Source organism: Pleurodeles waltl, chromosome 1_1 (genome assembly GCF_031143425.1).
Source record: "Pleurodeles waltl isolate 20211129_DDA chromosome 1_1, aPleWal1.hap1.20221129, whole genome shotgun sequence".
Taxonomy (NCBI): domain Eukaryota; kingdom Metazoa; phylum Chordata; class Amphibia; order Caudata; family Salamandridae; genus Pleurodeles; species Pleurodeles waltl.
Window position 1 is genome coordinate 123,929,257 of NC_090436.1, and position 8,963 is coordinate 123,938,219.

Genomic DNA, 8,963 nt, shown 5'->3' on the forward strand with positions numbered 1-8,963 from the left:
ACTCAGGGACTGAGTCCCCATGTTCTGAAGGTGTTTAAAGAAAAATGCATAAGGGTACAGGATAGGGATACCCTGAACCCCTGATTCTTATGGGGGGGGACTTATAAGGACCAAATGATTACAAAATATTCATACCATGGGTACTGAGGTACTCCAACGGGATGGTAGTAAGGGTGAGAGCAGCCGCACTTCCGTGGAGTAGCAACAATTGTAATAGAAAGAGTCAGTGAGAGTGAAACATTGGTGCCCGATGGGTCGGGTGCCTAACTACCCTAATAGACACAAATAAGTGTATCAAGTACACAATAGTAACAACTACAGTATGACCACGGCACACAGGATAGTATGATCACAGTTCTTATTACGGACAAGTGTCCCTGGTATTCAGGTTCCGGATGTGGATAACAAATCTGAAAAGTCCTCAGTTGATGATGCAAGTGTCTTTATTCGTAAGCCCAATTAGCCACAGACTTTCGTTGTCTTCAAGAAACAGCCAACACGTGTTTCATCACACAAGTGACTTTATCAAGGCTGGGCCATATGGCCAAGAAAATAAGTAGTAGGTAGAATCGATGGTGTTGTGAGCGAGTAGTATAGGTTTAAACGGCTGGCAGTAGGTGAAAAGCGATCCAGTAAGAGGCAGTTGAGCAAGGTAGGCCTTGATAAGCCTCGGTTCAGGACCCTGTACGGGTGGTGCAGCAGTCGTAGATGCAGCTCGAGCGCGTCTCGGTGTATATGTAGATGTAGTGGCTACAACTGCAGTACTCAGGGACTGAGTCCCCATGTTCTGAAGTTGTTTAAAGAAAAATGCATAAGGGTACAGGATAGGGATACCCTGAACCCCTGATACTTATGGGGGGGGACTTATAAGGACCAAATGATTACAAAATATTCATACCATGGGTACTGAGGTACTCCAGCGGGATGCAGGGTGGCACTACCCTGGGGTACTGCAGTATTCCAATGGGATCATACTGCAGAACCATGCAAGCTTCACTAGGTGAAGACTGCATTGTACTGCAGTACCATGGAGGAGTCCCCCAAAAAATACTAAAATAAACTTCTAAGGATGGAATCTATGGGGGGGCCGGCCTCCCCTGGGGGTAGTTAAGCAAAAGGCCAGGCATACGACAAGGCCCTGCGTCCAAACCCAAGCCAGATGGGTGTTGTGTGCCCATGAGGATTAGGACACATGCCCTGACATCTGGCTAGGCCTTGTGGTCAACCCCATGCTGTGTACAGCCAAAGGCAGTGCACAGTGTTGTGTTGGCTGTCAGTGGGAATTTGGCTGCAGGATCTCACGAGAGGTCAGGTCCTGCAGCCAACCCAAACCTGTGCACTGTCAAAGGGAATGTGCAATTGGGTTAGGGCACCACACCCGCAGCTGGTCAAGCCTACATCCCATAGACTGCCATCCTGCATCCTTCCTGTTTTAAAAATGTTTTTGGTACTGCAGGATTCCTGCAGAAGCACATCGGTCTGCACTAGCTCCCTCAGACGTCCCTTAGAAGCAAAGGGCCACAGTGGGTCCAACAGGAGGCCCCCAAGGGATCTCAACAAGACATTTTGTTTTTCATTTTGGCCCCTTCACAAGGGTATCCCAACCATACACTCTTTTATGTTGTTTTCATTTACTTTTCACAACTTGGGAACTGAGTCCCTGAGCTCTATATTGGACGCTGCAACATTTCTTCTCATGTTACAGCCAGCGAGTTAGATCACTCTGTCATGTGTGACTGCTCCTTGTCCCACGGGACTCCTCTCGGTCCACTGGATCAGACAATCAAAATGTTTTATTTTGAATTCCAGTCTGGCAGGACTTCAGAAGGGGTCCTGAGACACTATCTATTGCTATTTTTTTCCCTTAATTTCTACAATACTGCTGAACAGACTCACAAGTCACAAATCACAAAAAACATGTTTACTGATTGAAGGTTTAGCTTTCTGCCAAATTTGGTGTAATTCTGTTCTGCTGTTTTTTTCTGTAATACTATCTCATTTTCCCTATGGAAATTGCATATGGAAAAAAGCGTTTTGAGACCCTCACTTTTTCTCAGCTCCCCTACTTGAAGGGTCACTCTGAAATTTTCCAGGAAGGAATTGAGATGGTGCCAAAGTTTGAAGCAAAACTAAAAACGCGTTGACCTGACCTAATCATAACTGCCCAGTCAGCTGTTCCATGAGAAAAGCATTTTTTGTGTTGCTAATTACGTTGGCCCTGTTTGACAAATCTCTGTAAAAGCAGGGGCTACTTGTTGACTAGTTTGTGCATGGAAAGTTTCAGGATGATCCGTCAAGTGGGGCCAATAAAAAAGGGGGATTCCAAAATGCAAAATCCCCATGCAAATTCTATAGACTTCTTTTGTTTTATTCATGGGTATGCAGCCCCTAGTCTTTATAGATATATATATATATATATATATATTGTTAGACCTGGCATGCTTGCCGTGGTCTCCCCTCTCTTTTGTGTCTCTTCTTCCCATGTTTTGACTGTGTGCTGGACTCTGTTTTTGCTGGTTTTGTTACTCTGGGCATTTTACCACTGCTGACCAGTGCTAAGGTGCAAGCGCTCCCTGTGTAAAATGTATGTGTAATTGGCTTTTCCATGATTGGCACTAGAGGGTCGCTGGGCATGTACATCAAATGCTACTAGTGGGCCTGCAGCCACCCAGATGAGTAGCCCTGTAAACATGGCTCAGACCTGCCTCTGCAGTGTCTGAGTGTGCAGTTCTAAACTGCCAATTCGATCTGGCAAGTGTACCCACTTGCCAGTTCCAAACCTTCCTTTTTTATACATGTAAGGCACCCCTAAGGTATGCCCTAGTAGCCCCATGGTCAAGGTACAGTGTATGTTAAAGGTGGGACATGCACTGATGTGTTTTACATGTCCTAACAGTGAAATACTGCCAAATTCGTTTTTCACTGTTGCAAGGCCTATCTCTCTTATGGTTTAACATGGGGACTGCATGTAAATAACTTTTAAGTGCAGTTCCCCTTTGGGTGCAGATAGAAATTTGGAGTTTGGTGTCTCTGAACTCACAATTTAAAAATACAACTTTTGGTAAAGTTGGTTTTTAAATTGTCAGTTTGAAAATGCTGCTTTTAGAAAGTGGGCATTTTCCTGCTTAAATCATTCTGCGACTCTGCCTGCTTGTGTATTCCCTGTCTGGGTCAGACTGACAGTTAGGCTGTTTGTGAATCTCTTGACAGTGACACAAAGGGAGCTGGGTGTAGCCTGCATATCCTGATAGGCCATCTGAGCTAGAGTGGAGGGAGGAGTGGCCACTTACACCTGAATGGGCTGTGCCTGCCCTCACAACATGCAGTCTCCAACCCATTGGTCTGAGTCTGGAGCCAGGCCTGGGCAAGGCAGGATCTTGTGAACAACAGAGACTTTCCTTTGAAGTTTGCCTACTTCAAAGACAGAAAGGGGTATAAGTAGTGGATCCAAAACCCAACATTTTCAGATTACTTCTGGAACCAAGAGGAACCTCTGCCAAGGAGAAGACCTGAAGAGCTGGAGGAGGAGTACTGCCCCTTTGCCCGTGATTGTGCTTTGCTGGGTTGGCCTGCAGTTGCTGCGTCTGCCTGAAAGAGGACAAAGACTTGACTTTGTGGTATATTCCTGCTTGTGAAGAATCTCCAAGGGCTTGGACTGAGCTTGCCTCCTGTTGGAAGTCTCAGGGCCATCAAAGACTTCCTCTGCCAGCACCTGGACTCTCTGCTGAGACTCCTGCCCTGCCAAGTGGTGTTCTAGCCAGTCCCTGGGCTCTTGAAATGTGAAGCTGGTAAAACAAGGACTGAAATCCATGCACAGGAATCTGTCCGGGGAACATTTTTATTGCACCACCTGCAACACAGCTGTAAAAATGATGCACCACCCACATCGCAGCTGAAATTGACGCACCACTTGCATCGTGGCTGGGAAATCAATGCATCATGCTCATCGCGGCAGGAGAAATGGGGCAACACCCGCTTGCGGCTGCTGAAAATGATGCGAACCCCATGCACCACAGTTTTCCATCACAGTGCAGCTGGATTTCTCACACATCGTCGCTGGGTGTCAAAGTCATCGCAAACCTGCATGGATCCGAGGTGCCCTGTCCAGAATTTGATGCATTGCTCTCTTGCGGAAGAGAAAAAAAAAACGACACACCGCCTACCCAACTGGAGAAGAAACAACGCATGGGCTCACTTGCGAGTAAGGAATCGATGCATCGCTGTGAGGTTTTTCTTTTGACGCAAACCAGGTACTTTGTGTAAAAACAAGGTGTCCATTGTTTTCTATGGAGTAAGAATCTATTCTTTTGAAAATTCGTATCTTGACTTGTGTATGTTGGATGTTTGTAATTTTGGTCTTGTTTGATTTAGAAAATTATTGTCTATTTTCCTAAACTGGTTTGGTGTTCATTTTGTAGTGTTTTCACTGTAATACTGAGTGTGTTGGGACAAATACTTTACACATTGCCTTTGAGATAAGCCTGACTACTTGTACCAAGCTACCAAAGGGGTGAGCAGGGGTTACCTAAGAGTGGATCTCCATTACCCTGACTAGAATGAGCATCCCTGCTTGGACGGACTCCATTTCTAATATATATATATATATATATATATGTTCTGGAGTATTTTTAAATAGAAAACACTTTATTGTATTGACGAGCAGAAGTGTAGCATAAGTACAGGCACGGGCTGTTTTCATTGGGGCATATTATTCAGTGCACAAGGCTACTATATGAAAAATGTTGTTTGTCATACCTAATATGCTGAATATTAGGCACATTTGTTACAATATAATTCTTGTGTTTTGCGCATTTCGAATTGTGTGATTTAAAGCATTCCACTGTGTTATAATCGCATTACACTGTTTATTTTATCAGTCCTTGATGGTGAAGAGTCACTCTTCTGCTCATCGAGGAACCATCGTTACAGTCTGTTTTCTCTGGTTACTGCACAATCTCCTTATATTCACTAATAGCAGCGTCTTCTGTAAACTTTATCCATGAGTAAGGAGGGCATTCCCTGAAACATGTTGGGTATTATTGATGTTACCTAAAAACACTTTGCACTTTGATTGCATAAGTGCTTGTGCTTTGGTGTTTCTTCTGGGTGCTGTGGAAGTTGTGGGATTATGGGGTTTCCCATGCCCGTCAGTGTGAGCTGCTGGTTAACGCTGGTTGGGAGAGCAGTTGGAAAGCTGTTGTGATATATATGTATTTAGCATTTGAGAATGAAATACTGGTGATGAGGCAGAGATTTTGGGAGCGTGGATATCCACAGAAAGTTCTCACAGGTGCTTATAGCAGGGAGAAATGTAAGAAGAGGGTAGATTTGCTCTTTGAACATCAGCACCTTAAGGAACGAATGGGTGATAATATGCCTCAACCTAGAGCCTTTTTGGAATTTATTCGTCAGTATCAGGCACTTGAAGACATTTTACATCGTAACTGGCATGTTCGGCAACACGACTAACATATGAGAACAAAGATTGGCCAGCCTCCCCAAATTACATATCGGAAAGCCAGCTCATTGGGATATTTTCTAACTAAGAGTCTGTTTGTGAAACATGAGAAAATATCATGGCTGACGAAAAAGAGTTTAGGCTTTTGGGGGTGTGGCCATTGTAAAACCTGTAAATATGCTGTGAATATGCACGTTTCTGAGACATTTGAGGGGAGTATTTGTCCCATTACAGAGAGAATCCCCTGTGAAACTGATTTTGTAATGTATATTATCCAATGTGACTGTCAGAAAAAATATGTGAGCAGTCAAAGATAAATCTTGTCCACTAGCAAAGCACTTTTGGGATGTTCATGATGGGGATTGTAGTAGTTTGGCATTTTATGACATTAAACAAATTAAGCCAGATCTGATGATGGAAGACAGGACACTGGAATTATGAAGAATGGAATCTAAAATGACTTTAACATTGGGATCTGAAAAGCCATGGGAACTTAATTTGGATGCAGAATTACATGTGCATTTATAGAGGGCACCCAGAGGTCACAACTATAAGGGACATTACATAACTATTGGCACAGATTCACTACGTCCATTTTAGGGAATTGCTCCACTTATAAGTGCAATGATTTATGATATGTAGGATGTCCTTTAGGTGTTATGTCAGTGGACTGTATACTTTGAATATGAAATAGGAATTATGATGATTGATGCTTCCAGCATATTTTAAATGTTGGGTCTCACAAGCACTTTGGGGGTTTATATTTTATTGGATGTTAATTTTGAATTGATTGTCTATGAATATTCTTATTTGCTATTGTTTGGAAATATCAGATGTTGAGAACTTTATGAAACAGGATGATGCCAGAGAGTAGTTAACATACAGATGTTGTCAAATAGGAGAAGTTGCCTTCTATAAAACATGTGGTAACTGGCATTGTAAATAGTGAAGAACACTGCACACTATCATCTATATATGTGGGAGAAAAAGTGCAACACAGTGCATGCGATTATACACATATCTCTCAGATATGAGCTATATCTAGTTAAGACACAAAGCCTCTGTTTGAATTGTATGGCAACCTATTTGAATATGAGGTCCTTAAATCTCAAACTTTCTTAATCCTTATGATCATGTAGAATAAGGTCATTGAGAGAAATACGAGAATTGCAAATATTAGTTGTGTGGTACGGGTCATCTTCATTTGATGTACATTTGAACATTTGGGTAATTAAGATATTTGGCACTCATTGCACTTTGCTCAGCACATGTCACTTTAATTAGATATATCTGACAAGGACTAAGACTATTTTGGTCTTGACACTTCAATATCCCGGGTATGAGACACATTGGTCACATTTATATAATATGATATGTGGAAATATGGCCATTGGATACAGAGAGGAACTAATATGTAAGGAAAACATGAATATTCAATTTGATTTGAGATTAGACCAATAAGGAGCAGGATCTTTAAATTTAGAAGTGGGGCAGCATTGTGACCAACCAAGACCATAATGTCGGTAGAATGTGAAGATCTATATGCATGTGTCACTTTACTGCCAAGGTATATGCACCTTATTAAAATTAAATGCTGTTACCTCCTGTGGACATCTCTGGCACTTGATATACCATTTCCAAATGTATGTTGTACAGATCGTAATGTGTAAACAATTTTAGGGATTTTGGATAAGACTGTTGATTGTATTGTTTTTGCATTTTAAGATGGTGGAATCCATGTCTGTAGCAAAAAAATTTACTAATGTGGGTCAGGATGTATTAATCTTTTTGTTATAATTTGTGGATGTATGGTGATCAATCAAATATGGAATTTCTGTAGAAATTTTGAGATCTGTATGCACATGTAACTTTATTGACTGACTGTTAAAATGTAAAGATTTATATGCATATGTCATTTTATCGCCAGACTATATGTGAGTTATTGAAATTGAATATTGGAATCATCTGTGGACGTCTATGATTTCTGATATGTTAGTTTAAATATAGGTTGAATGTACAGCATCACACAAACAATCTTGGAGACTTCATTTGTTTAGAACTCCCGACTGAACTGTTTGCACACTATAAGATGGCAGCACCAGTGGCTCCGACATGTAATGCTGTAGCAATAGACATAGGACCAATGATGTATCTGAGGTGTTTGTTTGCACCTGGGGGGGGGGGGTGTCACACATGACTGGTGCTCCCAATAGTTTTAACTATGGGCTTCAAGTGAAACCAGACTTAGTAGCCGTAGCCGCCCAGTGCATTCTAGTCAATGTGGTTCATCTTAACAAAGTAGAAAATGAAATATTTAAAATAAATTAACAGTTATTAAGCGTTGCTTCATTGTAAGAAGGGCAGCTTTGTAAATATAGACCACATTGCCTAGAATGCATTAGAAGGGCCAATGAGTCAGGTTTCCCTTGAAACTCACAAATGCAGGCCAGACTATTGGTGAGTGCCTTGTGTGTGTGTGTCTGGAAACATATGCTAGACAATGAAAATGAATGTGGCCCAATAACATGTGCTTTTTTAATGCAACTATACTAATAAACACACATTCACACATGTATTACTACAGTGCAAAGGCCATTTTATTACCACAGTACATCAAAAAATAGATGAGAAAAGCACTTTTTAGAGCTTTATAAATTACACATAAAAATTACTGTACATGTGGAAACAAGTCTCCTAGTAGTTTTGAGGACTCTACAATGTGAATTTTGAATCTTGCACAAATTTGCCCAATTACATTCTTGCTTTTGTTAACTATACTTTGATGGGGTAGTGCCAAATCTACCTGATTAGTATCAAGCTGAAGTACTGACAGTTTAACCCCAGATACCTACTTGTTCCAAACAAAATGTCTGAAAAGTGCATCTATCTCTATAAAATAACTCTTTTTGATTTTGATGGGGACATTAATATAGAGAAAAAGCAAAAACAGTAGAATTAATATTTTAATAAGTGTCACTCTGCCCACTAATGTTAAAGGAAGCAATCCTGTCTCTCCAGCAACCCCTTTATCTTCTTGAGCATCACTGCATAACTGAAGTGAAAAAACTCAGCATAATTACTTGTTACAAAGATCACCATGTAGCGGATTGGTTTGGATGAACAGAGCCTAGATGGAGTTCACTGACAAAAAAATGGAATAAAACCAGTTCAGTTTTAGTCTGATTAATTCTGTACCCCAAAATCTCTTCAAACCATGCAAGCTTTTTAAGGGCTTCCTGAATGGTCTGTTCCTATGGCCTAAGATGCAAAATAATGTTGTCCACAAACATTTTTAATTTAGGTATCCCTTCCTAGCAGGATCCTAGCAGCAAAGTGTTCTATAAAAAAGTAAATAACATTTGGGATAGAGGGCACCCCTGGCTCGTACCCTGTTTATATTTACCACCCCTGCCAAATTAGCATGGGCCCCTTGAAATAGATTTCGCAACATCATGATGAACCAGGCAGGAAAACCAAAACTCCCTGAACCATACAACAGCCTGTC